Raw genomic sequence first — 18,053 nt, 5'->3', positions numbered from 1 at the left:
CACCCTGAAGGAAATGGAAGAGTCGAGCGAGTCCACAGAACAATTATTAAAATGGTTATCCATTATGTGAGCGCAAACACAACTGGGATGTCTCTTTATCGTACTTGGTAAGTTGTTACAATGCCAAAATGCACAGCTCAACTGGCCTAAGTCCATATGAGATCGTCTACGAAAGAAGAATGCATTGACCCTTGGATTTTGCACAGTCGACTGCCGGAATCAGCAATAAAGAACTAAGGGATCTAGGGATCTAGCACCCAAGCTAAAGGAAGCATGGAGGGAAGTGAAACAGCGAAATCATCAATCCTTTCTTCAGCAAGCAAGACAACACGACCGCCAAGCGGAAGTGTCACAGTATCGAGTTGGAGATCTTGTGTATCTGCGCAATGTGGTGTTAGAGAAGAGTCAGGTCAAAAAGATTAAGAAATTTTGGAAAGGGCCATATCCAATCTTGGAGGTGTTGTCGCCAGTCACTCTTAAGCTCCAGCTGCCATTCGTTCGATTGTCGTTCATGTCAATCGTGTAAAGCCATTTCTGGGTAGATTTCCTGTAGTATTGCAAGACGACGAGGACCGACCGAGAGACAGACCTGCTGTTCTCAAACCCAGGAAGCGAGAATAGCGAGGTCGCAGTCTAGACTTTGAGGCCGAGGCGTCACGACATTCTGAGCGATCCTGTTCCAGACACCCCTTCAATCTGCATAGATGTATGTAGTGAGTCAGAGTGCAATGCGCGTATTTATTTCAACCATGTGTTTATGTGAATGTGTTGTGAAAATTAAGTACTGAAGCTATTACACGAGTCCACAAGTGAAACTAAACCTTTTATTCCACAGGATACCACAAGAAACTTATTTATTTTATGTTCGTTGTTAACTCTAGTACTTAGAACTAATTAACCATGTTCATTTTTATTCTAATGTTTGCTATGATAGCGTATTCTACTAATGCTGTAGTAATAGTACCACAGAGTACAGGTGTTTTATTTGGACCATGATCAAACATGCTAGTTTCAACAAGTAATGCATAACTTGTCCTCAAGTACAATCTGAGTGAAATACAGGAGCAGTTCAATTCTGCAAAGAAGCAAATTGATCTAATTCGTTCTGTCAAAGGTAATGATACAATTTTGGAAATTGATATATCTTGGTATTGTTGCCGCACCACCGCTTAGGATAGGGAAAGTTAGTTTTGTGCAATATTCTGAGCACAAGTTACAGCCAGGTGAGGGCTGGATTGCAGTAAGTTATGCATACCAACAGTTGTGAAGCAGAATGGAGGCCACAGGGCTGACGAACAACTGAAAGACGTGAACACAGTGGTTTGCATGGGGCAAGTACAGGCAGAATAGGCCCACTGGCGCAACCTAGCTTGCTGTGAGTACGTGACCCGGAGTAGTATGTTAGCAAAACAGCGGCACACAGCCATGTACAAATAGGTGTGGGCTTCTAACGAGATTCATTCAAGTGTGGCAGCTCTCCTGGATGGCAGGGCATGTCACACCACCAGCTACACACAGCAGCAGATGGGGCGCCAGCGTTCCAGTCCACAGCAGGTCACTGGCTCGACCCTCTGAGGCTAACATGTGGTCCGTAGCCAGCCAACGAGCAGTGGACCACTCTTCGGCTTGCTACTGCGGGCAGTCATCCTGGCTTCCAACACATGCCGGAGGTATTCCGAGGCGAGGGCAGTAGATCCGGATGCAGGATCACGGGCACTTGTAGTCGTAGAGATCTCACATATGCCAGCGAGGAAGGATGCAGTGGATCACTCGGTGGCTTCCAGCAGAGCGGCACTGAGTCAACAGGAAATAAGACCGCTGAGTTGGCTGCGGACACAGCCCTGACGGCGCGGCCCTACAAGGCCGACACACAGCAGCCCATTGCACTGTGTCGTTGGGGCGGTGGCCTCAGCATTGTGGGACCCTGCGATGCTGACCGAGGTGAATGGGGTACTGTAGTGGAAACAAATAAATCATTTGGAAAGCTCAGACGAGTCTTAATATGGTGCGTTCTACCTCTTCCCACTACACATGGTCATCCTGATACATTTAGTGGCAGAAGTTGCGCTACAGTTTAATAACTGGATCACAGTCAAAATGCAGGTAGAGTCTACATCTGCTAATTATGAAAAGAGATTTAGTGTTTTTTAAAGCTTTTGCCACACAAAACTTTAATTAGGCATAAACGTGCCTGGTTTCATTCTGGAGGTAGTATCCTTCATACTGTATTTGGTACTTTAACTAGTCAAGATCTACTGGAAGTTAAAAGCAAAATATTAGCTCTTGAACAACAGTCCAATACAGATTCAACTAACTTCTCTAATGAAATTATCGTATTAAAGAATATGCAAAGAACCATTACTAACCACACAGTTTCCATTGAACAGATTGTAAAGCAATTTATCTCACATTTAGACGTAATTCGTAATGAAAGGAACGCAAATATCCAAGAACTATTCTATGGACTAAATGCTGTGAGTGCACACTTAGATTCAAATACTCTTTTGTTAAGGATTACTAATAGTTCATTAAATGTTAGAATTGATGCCCTTAACTTAAGAACAGCCTTAGAAAGTAGTTCAAATGATTGTTTGAGCAGAATACTAGTACATCCAGAATAATTTTTACAGATCCTACCATCAATTGAGCGAAAGCTAGATGCAGCCTATACCGTGATTTACAGTGTTAACTCATACAATTTATATGATTACTACAAGTTAACAACCACAAACTCTTTAATGATTGAATATGAATTAACTGTTATTGTTTCTATGCCCATTCCTAGATCAAAGCATAATTTTGAAATTTATAAGATTTATACTTACCCTGCGAAATGGAGACAGGCAGGTATTCATGAAAAGTATGTACTGAATGATTATCTACTGATCAAGAACCGAAGATATTTTGTGTCCCTAAATGAAAATGATTTGCATATGTGTAAATGTAGTCATAAGTTAATTTGTCCTGAATCAGCAGTACTCTTAGACAGTAGAGTGTACAGCTGTGAGAAGGAATTGTTTATGAATCATTCCCCAAGAAATGATTGCCCTAGAATTTTAATGCATCTTTATCATCTACTTCTTAAACGGTGTTCAGAAGGTATAATTTTCTCATTTAACTCCACCCTTGATTTCACATTTACATGTAAAAATTATGATACAGCTGAGCTACCTTTTACACTCAAATTGTGTAATAGTGGATTAATCTTGAGTGACACACATTGTGATTTATCATGTGAACTACACTCCTGGAAATGGAAAAAAGAACACATTGACACCGGTGTGTCAGACCCACCATACTTGCTCCGGACACTGCGAGAGGGCTGTACAAGCAATGATCACACGCACGGCACAGCGGACACACCAGGAACCGCGGTGTTGGCCGTCGAATGGCGCTAGCTGCGCAGCATTTGTGCACCGCCGCCGTCAGTGTCAGCCAGTTTGCCGTGGCATACGGAGCTCCATCGCAGTCTTTAACACTGGTAGCATGCCGCGACAGCGTGGACGTGAACCGTATGTGCAGTTGACGGACTTTGAGCGAGGGCGTATAGTGGGCATGCGGGAGGCCGGGTGGACGTACCGCCGAATTGCTCAACACGTGGGGCGTGAGGTCTCCACAGTACATCGATGTTGTCGCCAGTGGTCGGCGGAAGGTGCACGTGCCCGTCGACCTGGGACCAGACCGCAGCGACGCACGGATGCACGCCAAGACCGTAGGATCCTACGCAGTGCCGTAGGGGACCGCACCGCCACTTCCCAGCAAATTAGGGACAGTGTTGCTCCTGGGGTATCGGCGAGGACCATTCGCAACCGTCTCCATGAAGCTGGGCTACGGTCCCGCACACCGTTAGGCCGTCTTCCGCTCACGCCCCAACATCGTGCAGCCCGCCTCCAGTGGTGTCGCGACAGGCGTGAATGGAGGGACGAATGGAGACGTGTCGTCTTCAGCGATGAGAGTCGCTTCTGCCTTGGTGCCAATGATGGTCGTATGCGTGTTTGGCGCCGTGCAGGTGAGCGCCACAATCAGGACTGGATACGACCGAGGCACACAGGGCCAACACCCGGCATCATGGTGTGGGGAGCGATCTCCTACACTGGCCGTACACCACTGGTGATCGTCGAGGGGACACTGAATAGTGCACGGTACATCCAAACCGTCATCGAACCCATCGTTCTACCATTCCTAGACCGGCAAGGGAACTTGCTTTTCCAACAGGACAATGCACGTCCGCATGTATCCCGTGCCACCCAACGTGCTCCAGAAGGTGTAAGTCAACTACCCTGGCCAGCAGGATCTCCGGATCTGTCCCCCATTGAGCATGTTTGGGACTGGATGAAGTGTCGTCTCACGCGGACTGCACGTCCAGCACGAACGCTGGTCCAACTGAGGCGCCAGGTGGAAATGGCATGGCAAGCCGTTCCACAGGACTACATCCAGCATCTCTACGATCGTCTCCATGGGAGAATAGCAGCCTGCATTGCTGCGAAAGGTGGATATACACTGTACTAGTGCCGACATTGTGCATGCTCTGTTGCCTGTGTCTATGTGCCTGTGGTTCTGTCAGTGTGATCATGTGATGTATCTGACCCCAGGAATGTGTCAATAAAGTTTCCCCTTCCTGGGACAATGAATTCACGGTGTTCTTATTTCAATTTCCAGGAGTGTATTTGATATGCCTAGTGTATTGTCAACTACATTTCATGCAACTAGACATTTGCCATTAATGAGAATGTTATCTGTTTATTACAATGATTCATACATATTAACACATGGAAAGCATTCATTATCAAGTTTTTCTGAAGACAACAATTTACTCAAGGATATCCTTGAAAATCTGATTTCTTCCAATAATGAGCTAAACTTCATTGAAACAGCAAATAGAATTAAGTCCTTCAGTTCATCCAGTAATGTTAATGCATACTTGATTATCAGTATTGTGTTTTTATAGCTTTTATTAATTTGTCTTTCATCAACAGCATTTGTCATGCATGAAATTGTCATCCTGAAGGCACACTTCTATGTACCGAACATTACTGTGCCTGCAAATGAAATACATGTTGCAATGCCTTCTGATGCCACCAATGATGAAACAGATTCATAACGCCCAGGAGGTCGTTTTTAGCCACCTATGGTTGCTCCATTTCTCTGGGGAGAGTGATGTAAGGGTCTACAGGTTGCACTCTGCCATACGATTCATAACACCCGCTCACCAACCGACCTATCTGGAATGCTGACAATTTGCTTGGTCAGTACACATGCGTCTGGCCGCAGTGTGATGCAGGGAGTAACCACACAATCATTTCTTTCATATGGCTCTGAGCACTATGGGACGTCTGAGGTCATTAGTCCCCTAGAACTTAGAACTACTTAAACCTAACTAACCTAATGAAAACAGACACATCCATGCCCAAGACAGGATTCGAACCTGCGACTGTAGCGGTCGCGCGGCTCCAGACTGTAGCGCCTAGAACCGCTCAGCCACTTCAGCCGGCAATCATTTCTTTTCATTTTTTGTAGTACAGGAGGAAAAGTTCCACCATATATTCATGTAGGTGATTGGTATTCCATATAAATGCAAATTTATATAATTCAAGTAAATATCCAAGTATCTTGACAGATGTAGGTTTATGTAATTAAATGTGTAATTAACAGAGTGACATTATATAAAGACACATGCAAAGATTCATGTAGGGTGTTCCAAGTGACAAAAGTATGTCTAACCAAGCTAGTTCTCAAAAGGGAGTGGATAATAACAAAATTGCTTGTGACTTAATATAACCATGTATGTAATGAACTGAGTGACGATCAGGATAACTACAAGTGTTCTTTTATACAGGCAAATGTGAGCAATAAACAACATAGAAGGAATCCATAAAATCATGTATGTAATATGTTGATAAGCAAGCGGACAAGTGTTCGTTTATAGAGACAAAAGTGAGAAATAAGCAATGTAGAAAGAATACATACTATCATGTGTATAATATATTGATAAGGAAGGCTACAAGATTTCGTTTATAGAGACAAGTGTGAGCAGTAGCCAGTGTAGAAAGAATCCATACAATCACATGTGTAATATATTGATAGGCAATGTGACAAATGTTGGTATATAGGGACAAAAGTAAGAATGTGAACAATAGACGCTGCAAATAGTTTACCAGACATTCAGACGATTAATCATCTGTTTTCTCACGTTTAAAGAAATGTACTACAGGAATAAATTTTACCCATGACACAAGCAGCATGTAGGCAGTTCACATCCAACAGTAATAGAAATTTTGTTATAATAAGCAGGTTGATAGCATATAAGCAAAATGAATGTTTGGAGTTTCAAATACATATTTTTATGAAGAAGTTGTGTATGTATTCGACTGTATATTGCAAATTTTGTGTGACTACATGTTCCGTTGTGTGTGTATAGAAAGAATATAACTGGAATTGCCACATGCATAATTCATATAGAGCATCCATCCTCCTCAGGGTAGTAATGATCTAATGCGACAAAAGACAATTTCAAAAAATGGAAAATCCAGGATGGAATGTAACAATGTGAGAGAAGGAAAGTTGCCACTCACCATATAGCGGAGATTCACACAATCATAGCTTTCGGCCATTAAGGCCTTTGTCAGCAGTAGACACACTCACACAAGCGCAATTTGCACACACAACCGCAGTCTCAGAGCTGAAACTACACTGCGAGCAGCAGCACCAGTACATGATGGGAGTGGCGAAGGGTGGGGGTAAGGAGGAGGGTAGGGTGGGGAGGGGGAGGGATAGTATGGTGGGAGTGGTGGACAGTGAAGTGTTGGAGTTTAGACAGATGGTAGGAGAGAAGGTGCAAAGGGGGGAGGGGGTAAGTAGCGGAAAGAAGAGAAATAAAAATAAAAATAAAAGAAATTAAAAGACTGAGTGTGGTGGTGAAATGACGGCTGTGTTGTGCTGGAATGGGAACAGGGAGGGGGCTGGATGGGTGAGGACAGTGACTAATGAAGGTTGAGGCCATGAGGGTTACGGGAACGTAGGATGTATTGCAGGGAAAGTTCTCACCTACGCAATTCACAAAAGCTGGTGGTGGTGGGAAGGATCCATATGGCTCAGGCTGTGAAACAGTCATTGAGATGAGGGGTCTCATGTTTGGCAGTGTGTTCAGCTACAGGGTGGTCCACTTGTTTTTTGGCCAAAGTTTGTCGGTGACCGATCATGCGGACAGACAGCTTGTTGGTTGTCATGCCTACATAGAATGCAGCACAGTGGTTGCAGCTTAGCTTGAAAGTCACATGACTGGTTCCACAGGTAGCCCTGCCTTTGATGTGATAGGTAATGTTAGTGACCGGACTGGAGTAGGTGGTGGTAGGAGGATGTATGGGACAGGTCTTGCATCTAGGTCTATTACAGGGGTATGAGCCATGAGGTAAGGGATTGGGAGCAAGCAGGGGTTGTGTAAGGATGGGCGAGTATATTGTGTAGGATCGGTGGACGGCGGAATACCACAGTAGGAGGGGTGGGAAGGATAGTGGGTAAGACGTTTCAAATTTGAGGGCACGACGAGAGGTAATCGAAACCCTGGCGGAGAATGTAATTCAGTTGCTCCAGTCTCAGATGGTACTGAGTTATGAGGGGAATGTTCCTCTGTGGCCGGACTGTGGGACTTTGGGAGGTGGTGGGAGACTGGAAAGATAAGGCACGGGAGATTTGTTTTTATACAAGGATGGAAGGATAATTATGGTCAGTGAAGCTTCAGTGAGACCCTCGGTATATTTAGAGAGGGACTACTCATCACTGCAGATGCGACGACCACAGGTGGCTAGGCTGTATTGAAGGGACGTCTTGGTATGAAACAGGTGGCAGCTGTCGAAGTGGAGGTATTGCTGGTGGTTAGTAGGTTTGATATGAATGGAGGTACTGATGTAGCCATCTCTGAGGTGGAGGTTAACATCTAGGAAGGTGGCTTGTTGGGTTGAGTAGGAGCAGGTGAAGCAAATGGGGGAGATGTTGTTGAGGTTCGGGAGGAATGTGAATAAGATGTCCTCTCCTTCAATGCAGATAACAAAGATGTCATCAATGAATCTGAACGAGGTGAGGGGTTTAGGATTCTTAGTTTTTAGGAAGGATTCCTCTAGATGGCCCATGGATAGGTTAGCACAGGATGGTGCCATGCGGGTGCCCATAGCCATACTGTGGATTTGTTTGTAGGTAAAGCCTGCAAAGGAGAAGTAATTGTGGGTGAGGATATATTTGGTCATGGAGACTAGGAAGGAGGTTGTTGGTTTGGAATCCATAGGGCGTCTGTAAAGGTAGTATTCAATAGCAGTAAGGCCAAGGGCATTTGGAATGTTAGTGTACAGGGAGGTGGCATCAATAGTGACGAACAGGGCACTGTGTGGTAAAAGGAGGGGAACTGTGGAGAGTCGGTCGAGGAAATGGTTGTTATCTTTTATACACGAGGATAAGTTCCGGGTAATAGGTTAAAGATGTTTTTCTATGAGAGCAGAGATTCTCTCAGTGGGGGGCACAGTAACCAACCACAATGGGGCGACCTGGTTGGTTGGGTTTATGGACCTGGGAAGCATGTAGACGGTGGGAGTGCAGGGAGTGGTAGGGGTAAGTAGAGAGAAGGACTGTGGGGAGAGGTTCTGGAATGAGCCTAAAGATTTGAGTAGTGACTAGAGATCCTACTGGATTGCTGGAATGGGATCACTGTGGCATGGTTTGTAGGTGGAAGTATCTGACAGGTAATTCTTGCGGTTCAAAACTACGATGGTGGAGCCTTTGTCTGCAGGTAGGATTATAAGATCGGGATCAGTTTTTAGATGGTGGATCGCGGTTCTTTCTGCGGATGTAAGGTTAGTATGCATGTTGAGGTATTTGGGGAATGATGGTGAGGCAAGGTTCGAAGATAAGAAATTCTGGAAAGTTAACAAGGGGTGGCTTGGAGGCATTGGGGGTGGATCACGGTTGGATGGAGGAGTGAACTGAGTTAGGCAAGGTTCAATGTTGGTCTTTGGTTGAGTCTGCTTGCTCGAGTTGGTGGCGAAAAAGTGTTTCCACTGGAGGGACCGGGAGAAGGAGAGAAGGTCTTTAAATAGTCCTGCATGGTTGAATTTGGGAGTGGGGTAAAAGGTTAGGCCTTTGGAAAGGACCAATATTTCTGTGGGACTAAACCTTCTGGAGGAAAGGTTCATGACTGTGTTGCGAGTCTGTTTAGGATTTGAGTTCTGTGTAGTGGTGGGAGGGAGTTTCTGAGGGTGGGGTAAGTGTGATAGGTCTGCAAGACAAGGTTTGTCGGCTATGAGGGGGCATGGGGGAGGTTTGGAGGTTGTTGTAGAAGTGGTGGACAGTGGTACTCTGAGGCGGTAGTATGAAGTGAGCAGGATGGAGAGCTTTTTGAGGTGGCATTGCGCATGTTGCTCAAGTTCCTGCAGGGCAAGAGTTTCGATGTGTGTTATGGGTTCCAGGAATTTGCGATTACATAGCAGGAGAATTTTGCCGATGGAGAGAAGGCACTACAAGGAGGATTGTGCTTGGCTGATATGGTTTTGCAGGACTATATTGCTGAGGGCTAAGGATTGGCGGAATCTGAACAGGTGGAAGTCATTGTGGAAGGAGGGGTGGCAATCAGAGATGGGTCATTCGATGGTAAGGCCATTAGGGGGGATTTCATGAGCCAAGCAACAACGCAGGAACAGTATGTGGGCCTGGGATCTGGCTAGGGATAAGGAACCTTTTCTGTATTGATGCAGATGGAAGGAGCAAGGATCTATGGTGGTGCAAAAATGTGAAAAAATACGTAAGAAAGTAGAATTACGTCTGAAAAATTACGCAAAAGTACACCCAAATACGTGTGAAAAGTACGAAATGGATGCACAGGGGGGGGGGGGGGGGAAATAGGATGAAATCTGAGTAAGACGACGATAGTGGAAGGCGAAAACGCACTAAAATTGGCGAGAAGTCACAAAGATCAAAGTAGAGAATAACTAATCACTAATAAATAGGGTAGCAGGTTTGAGGACGGATAATCGTAGAGAAGGAGACGGCAGATGTGTCTAGATAAGGTGGATTTAGTGGGTGCGAACAGGGATAGAATGGAGAAAGTGTGGGGGGTACGGGAGGGGTTTGTAGTTAGAGATGGAAGATCGTGTGGCACTGGAAAAGTGCGGGAGATAACACTCACAAATACGGGAACTGACATGAAGAGCGTGATCAGTTTGAAGGTGTAGGCTTAATTATATCGGCGGAAGTAATGTGGTACATAAGATGCTGCACCAACAATCAGCGTGATCTTGATGCCGTCTGTGGTGCGCGGCCGAGTCCTTTGACACAGTGTGGCTTATAAGTAGTGCGTGCAGTGCAGTTTGTAAGGCAACAAGAGAAACACAGGAAAGATAAGAAAGAAGGATGGATATTGAGTTGTAACACCTCACCCGTCACTTATCTGGTTTTGGTGTGTGTTCACCCCAGGTAACTAACAGATCAACAGAGAGTGCAAAACTGCCGCAATGTCGGATAACGCAAAGAAAGTAATAAGGCCCTGTGACTCATGATTGAACTGCGGTGGCAGTGTTGGCATTAATTGGTTCAGAATTGATCCCTTTTAATTAAAAAGGGGTGCACATTGATGTTATACTCAGCTATCGAACACCAGATGCAAATGTTGAACATAAAATTAATTAAGAAAGTCACTTGGGATTTCAACTACTTGATTGAAACAGATGCAGTCGATTAGCACAGATTTATTTTAACTCATGACCTTCAATCATCACATTAAATGATTCTCCTAACAGGCAGTGGTAATAAATTGCGTTTGCGTGGAATAAAGCGCAATAAATCAAAAGTAATTCCTATCGACTGACCCAGGTGTAATGCGAAGTGCGAGAAGAATTCTACAATACACTGCACATGAAACCCTCATGGAAACTTTGCCGACGTGATTCAACAAATTAATCAGTGGCCACAGCGGACGCAATATCACTGAATTCAGCATGGCGGAGCGGTGTGTTGTGCGGACGTCAGCGGACCTCGTGGTGCTGCAAGGCTGTGCTCGTTTATTCACTCCTAGCTATCTTGCTCAGTACATAGCTGAACCAAAACTTCCTGTCTCCAAGCTCAATCGTTCCATTTGCTAAGTCCTAAACTGCAGAGATGCTCACTCTTTCTCAAGCAAGCTGAGTAAAGAACGCCATATCCACACTCTAGGCAAGCTGGGAACGGAAGACCACCACAGAGACTTCTCACAGTCCGCTCATCGCCTCGGTTTCACCTCCAGCAAAATCACTTACGCCAATTGCAGCTGAAGTCGCGTTAATTATGCGTTGCTTCCCAGCGCCGACCAATGCCTGCTCTGGGAAGTGAACAAATTCCCACAAAATTTCCCTTCCTCTCAACTTCTGCTATTTAGCTCCTCCCAGGCCACCCATCAAGGTTAACGTCTCCACAAACACCAAGTTTTCCGGAATTATGACTCCCAGGAGAGTACTTCAAATTCCTTGGTCCTACATTCCCATCAGAGGCCAGCGTATTTCATTCTGTCACTCTTCACCTGCTTTACTTCAGACTCTGCGGACCGTGAATTCAGCGTGAAGTTGCTATAGTCACGAACACGCATATTTTGACCTCTGTTGACCGCTCCACTGTAGCTTTGCGCGGCTTTCTCGCATGTTTCACTGAAAACGGGACGACGGACTTTATCAACAGGCGTACAAGTTCTCCGTCTGCTTCCCGGTACGCCAGCATGGGGTCAACCACCCCCCTCACTGTCATTCATCTTAAGGCAGCTGGAGCCCGTGCCCCATTACCGCTTTCTCAAGAGCTTGAGCTGCCCTAAGCTTCCTATTGTCGCTTCCCTTCGCCGCTCCCCAGCCACGCGCAGTGGTCAACTCGAATACTTCCCTGGGGTAAACTAGCCTCCAGTAAATCGACACGTTACCACAAAATTTTCATGTCGTGTGAATTACTTTAAAACCATCACCTGACATTAATTATTCCAATATGTCCATACTATACCCTCTACAAGATGCATTTTGCCTTGTCAGTCATTTTTGTTCAGCCCTACTGTTCGCTCAATGTGAGTTAGGTGATCTTTAATGACTTCATGTAAGGGGCATAGTTCTTGCCATCTTACAGAGTATAGTGACGCAAAAGAAAGTAGTTTCAAAGGAAAACAGCACCAAGTTAGGATCGAAGAAAAGCCGCCAGGAAAAAATCAAACAATGGAAAATCCAGGATGGAATGTAACAATACGAGAGAAGGAAAGTTGCGACTCACCATATAGCAGAGATGCTGAGCCACGATAGGCACAGTAAAAAGTTTCACACAATCATAGCTTTTGGCCATTAAGGCCTTTGTCAGCAGTAGACACACATACACATGTGTGCACACACACTCACACAAGCGCAACTTGCACACACAACTGCAGTCTCAGAGAGCTGAAACTACACTGTGAGCAGCAGCACCAGTGCATGATGGGAGTGGCGACTGGGTGGTGGTGAGGAGGAGGCTGGGGTGGGGAGGGGGAGGGATAGTATGGTGGGAGTGGCGGACGGTGAAGTGTTGGAGTTTAGATGGAGGGTAGGAGAGAAGTTGTGGAGGGGGGAGAGGGTAAGTAGCAGAAAGAAGAGAAATAAAAATAAAAATAAAAGAAATTAAAAGAATGGGTGTGGTGGTGAAATGACGGCTGTGTAGTGCTGGAATGGGAACAGGGAGGGGGCTGGATGGGTGAGGACAGTGACAAACGAAGGTTGAGGCCATGAGGGTTACGGGAACGTAGGATGTATTGCAGGAAAAGTTCCCACCTGCGCAATTCAGAAAAGCTGGTGTTGGTGGGAAGGATCCATATAGCACAGGCTGTGAAGCAGTCATTGAGATGAGGGGTATCATGTTTGGCAACGTGTTCAGCTACAGGGTGGTCCACTTGTTTTTTGGCCACAGTGTGTTGGTGGCCGTTCATGCGGACAGGCAACTTGTTGGTTGTCATGCCTACATAGAATGCAGCACAGTGGTTGCAGTTTAGCTTGTAGATCACATGACTGGTTCCACAGGTAGCCCTGCCTTTGATGTGATAGGTAATGTTAGTGGCCGGACTGGAGTAGGTGGTGGTAGGAGGATGTATGGGACAGGTCTTGCATCTAGGTCTATTACAGGGGTATGGGCCATGAGGTAAGGGATTGGGAGCAGGGGTTGTGTAAGGATGGACGAGTATATTGTGTAGGTTCGGTGGACGGCGGAATACCACAGTAGGAGGGGTGGGAAGGATAGTGGGTACGACATTTCTCGTTTGAGGGCACGACGAGAGGTAATCGAAACCCTGGCGGTGAATGTAATTCAGTTGCTCCAGTCCCATATGGTACTGAGTCATGAGGGGAATGCTCCTCTGTGGCCGAACTGTGGGACTTTGGGAGGTGGTGGGAGACTGGAAAGATAAGGCACGGGAGATTTGTTTTTGTACAAGGATGGGAGGATAATTACGGTCAGTGAAGGCTTCAGTGAGACCCTAGGCATATTTAGAGAGGGACTGCTCATCACTGCAGATGCGACGACCATGGGTGGCTAGGCTGTATGGAAGGGACGTCTTGGTGTGAAATGGGTGGCAGCTGTCGAAGTGGAGATATTGCTGGTGGTTAGTAGGTTTGATATGAACGGAGGTACTGATTTAGCCATCTCTGAGGTGGAGGTCAACATCTAGGAAGGTGGCTTGCTGTGTTGAGTAGGACCAGGTGAAGCAAATGGGGAAGACGTTGTTGAGGTTCTGGAGGAATGTGAATAAGATGTCCTCACCTACAATTCAGACAGCAAAGATGTCATCAATGAATCTGAACGAGGTGAGGGGTTTAGGATTCTGGGTTTTTAATCGACCCTCAAACCTGCTACCTACAGTAATATATTTATTGATGATTAGTTATTCTCTACTTTGACTTTTGTGACTTCTCGCCAATTTTTGTGCTTTTTCGCCTTCCACTATCGTCGTCTTCCACAGATTTCATCCCTTTTTTCCGTCTGTGCATCCATTTCGTACTTTACACACGTATTTGGGTGTATTTTTGCTTAATTTTTCGGACATATTTCTACTTTCTTACGTATTTTTTCGCATTTTTGTTCCACCATGGGTCCTTGATCCTTTCATCTTCGTTAATACAGATACTTTTCCTTATCCCTAGTCCCACATACTGTTCCTACGTTGTTGCTTGGCTCATGAAATCCCCCCTGATGTCCTTACCATCAAATTACCCATCTCTTGTTGCCACACCTTATTCCTATTCCTCCAGAACCTCAACAACTTCTCCCCCATTTGCTTCACCTGCTCCTACTCAATCCAACAAGCCACCTTCCTAGATGTTGACCCTCACCTCAGAGATGGCTACATCAGTACCTCCGTTCATATCAAACCTACTAACCACCAGCAATACCTCTACTTCGACAGCTGCCACCCGTTTCATACCAAGAAGTCCCTTCCGTACAGCCTAGCCACCCGTGGTCGTCGCATCTGCAGTGACGAGCAGTCCCTCTCTAAATATACCGAGGGTCTCACTGAAGCCAACACTGACCATAATTATCCTCTCATCCTTGTACAAAAACAAATCTGCCGTGCCTTATCTTTCCAATCTCCCACCACCTCCCAAAGTCCCACAGTCCAGCCACAGAGGAGCATTCTCGTCATAACTCAGTACCATCCAGGACTGGAGCAACTGAATTACATTCTCCGCCAGGGTTGCGATTACTTCTCGTCATGCCCACAAATGAGAAATGTCGTACCCACTATTCTTCCCACCCCTCCTACTGTGGTATTCCGCCGTCCACCGAACCTACACAATATACTCGTCCATCCTTACACAACCCCTGCTCCCAATCCCTTACCTCATGGCTCATACCCCTGTAATAGACCTAGATGCAAGACCTGTCCCATACATCCTCCTACCACCACCTACTCCAATCCGGTCACTAACATTACCTATCACATCAAACGCAGGGCTACCTGTGAAACCATTCATGTGATCTACAAGCTAAGTTGCAACCACTGTGCTGCATTCTATGTAGGCACGACAACCACAATCTGTCTGTCCGCATGAACGGCCACCAACAAACTGTGGCCAAAAAACAAGTGGACCACCCTGTAGCTGAACACGCTGCTAAACATGATACCCCTCATCTCAATGACTGCTTCACAGCCTGTACCACCAACACCAGCTTTTCATGAATTTCGCAGGTGGGAACTTTCCCTGCAATACACCATATGTTCCTGTAACCCTCCTGGCCTCAACCTTCATTAGTCACTGTCCTCACCCATCCAACCCCCTCCCTGTTCCCTTTCTCGCACTACACAGCCATCATTTCACCGCCACACCCAGTCTTTTAATTTCTTTGATTTTTATTTTAATTAATTTATTTTTTATTTTTATTTCTTTCCTTACCTCTACTTACCCCCTCCCCCCTTCGCACCTTCTCTCCTACCATCTGTCTAAACTCCAACATTCACTATCCGCCACTCCCACCATACTATCCCTCCCCCTCCCCGCCCCAGCCTCCTCCTTACCCCCACCCAGTCGCCACTCCCATCATCCACTGGTGCTGCTGCTCGCAGTGTAGTTTCAGCTCTGAGACTGCAGATGTGTGTGCAAGCGCTTGTGTGAGTGTGTGTATGTGTGTCTACTGCTGACAAAGGCCTTAATGGCCGAAAGCTATGGTTGTGTGAATCGTTTTATTGTGCCTATCGTGGCTCAGCATCTCTGCTATATGGTGAGTAACAACTTTCCTTCTCTCTCATTGAAACAAACAAATTTGTGTGTAAAAGTCATCAACTTAGTCACAATGCCTATAGGGTTTTAACTGTGTTTCTTAGATTTTGGACCGAGCGAGGTGGCGCAGTGGTTAGACACTGGACTCGCATTCGGGAGGACGACGGTTCAATCCCGCGTCCGGCCATCCTGATTTAGGTTTTTCCGTGATTTCCCTAAATCACTCCAGGCAAATGCCGTGATGGTTCCTCTGAAAAGGCATGGATGACTTCCTTCCCCATCCTTTCCTAGTCCAATGAGACCGATGACCACGCTGTCTGGTCTCCTTCCCCAAACAACCAACCAACCAATCTTAGATTTTGGGTAAATGAACCTGTAGGAATGGGGGTGTGAGTTATCATTAATTTTAAAGGTTCCTACGTAAATATTAAAAAATTTCTTAACTTCTCTAGTTACTGCTTTGGACTTATTACAACTTTTTGCTAGAACTAAGTCTCCAATTTCAAATCATGTGGGCTTATTTTCCTGACACTTCTCTGCTTTCTCTTGTGGTAAAGTTGGTACATAGTTTCTCTTACAATAATCCTCTCTCCCAGTGATAGATGTACATCTGCATGCTGGGCATTCAGTTAGTTGAATAATGGGATAAGCAGGTTTCTTGTTATACAAAATTTTATATGGGCAAAATCCAGATGTGGTATTTTGTAAGCTATTCAATACATGTTCAAAATTACTGATTTATTCTAACCAGTTTGAATGATCCTTACTACAATAGATTCTACATAAGCAGTTTTTCTCTCTCATGTATCGTTCAGTTGTATTACAATTTGGTGATTAAGAGGAAATAAGTATATGTTTTATGTTGTAGTCTTTGATAAATTATTTCCAAACTCTGGTGGTAATTGATTTCGGTCATTGGATAAAATTGCTTTATGTATTCCTACTGTGTGAAAAGAAGCCTTTGTGATTTTAGAAATGATTTTCTTCCTGGTTGCTTTTTCTAAAGGTAAAGTTTTACGTGTTTGGAGAATAAATCTACCATGACAAACATATGTTGAATACCACATTTAGTTCTTGGTCATTTGCCAAACGAGTCAATGTCTATTGGGTATTGTAGTTTGCATATATCCTCTATTCATTTTGTTGATAATCTTTATCCCTTGAGATCCATCATAATTAAAAAAAACTTTCTGACTCTTCTGGCAATGTTGTGAATATATATGTTTTCCTGAATTTTATTGAATACATTTCAATGAACCACAAAGTCCAAAACTTTTATGAGTATATCCTATACGTGTGTCCATATAGTGATTCTTCTGTCCAAAGAATTTCCCATCCATCACTGTCAAGACTGTCTAACAAACAAAATAAATTTGAAAGTAAAGCATCATATCTCTTCTTTCCTAAGTAGCTTTTTATAAGTTTCCAATGATCGTTGTGGATTTAATTCGTTCTGAACTGATTACAAGTTGTCCTAGTTCCTTTTTCAAACTTTACTTCTTTCAGATACATAATTTTGAATTTTCTTTCCACATTTTTATTCTCATGTCTAACTTCACCCCTCCATAGGTAATGTAGATAAAGCATCTGCAGTGCTAATTTCTTTTCCTTTAATATACTAAACTGTATAGTGAAGTTGTTCTGAGTGAATTGCCTATATGGTAATTCTTCAATGGTACAGTTTACACTCTTGAATATTTGATAAGGCTTTGTGATGTGAGTCAATTTAAATTATGTGACCAAGTAAATGATTACTAAAGTTTCTTAAAGCCCTCAATTATAGCTACAGGTATCTTTTCTGTTATCATATAATACTTTTTATGCTTTTGTGATGTTCTTCCAGCGAATGCAGTTGAATAGTGTTGTATTACCCCATTATCCTCTTCTTCTTGAAATACACTCCTGGAAATGGAAAAAAGAACACATTGACACCGGTGTGTCAGACCCACCATACTTGCTCCGGACACTGCGAAAGGGCTGTACAAGCAATGATCACACGCACGGCACAGCGGACACACCAGGAACCGCGGTGTTGGCCGTCGAATGGCGCTAGCTGCGCAGCATTTGTGCACCGCCGCCGTCAGTGTCAGCCAGTTTGCCGTGGCATACGGAGCTCCATCGCAGTCTTTAACACTGGTAGCATGCCGCGACAGCGTGGACGTGAACCGTATGTGCAGTTGACGGACTTTGAGCGAGGGTGTATAGTGAGCATGCGGGAGGCCGGGTGGACGTACCGCCGAATTGCTCAACACGTGGGGCGTGAGGTCTCCACAGTACATCGATGTTGTCGCCAGTGGTCGGCGGAAGGTGCACGTGCCCGTCGACCTGGGA

This window comes from Schistocerca americana, chromosome 1, assembly GCF_021461395.2.
Source record: "Schistocerca americana isolate TAMUIC-IGC-003095 chromosome 1, iqSchAmer2.1, whole genome shotgun sequence".
Classification (NCBI taxonomy): domain Eukaryota; kingdom Metazoa; phylum Arthropoda; class Insecta; order Orthoptera; family Acrididae; genus Schistocerca; species Schistocerca americana.
Note: the sequence above shows the minus strand (reverse complement) of the source record.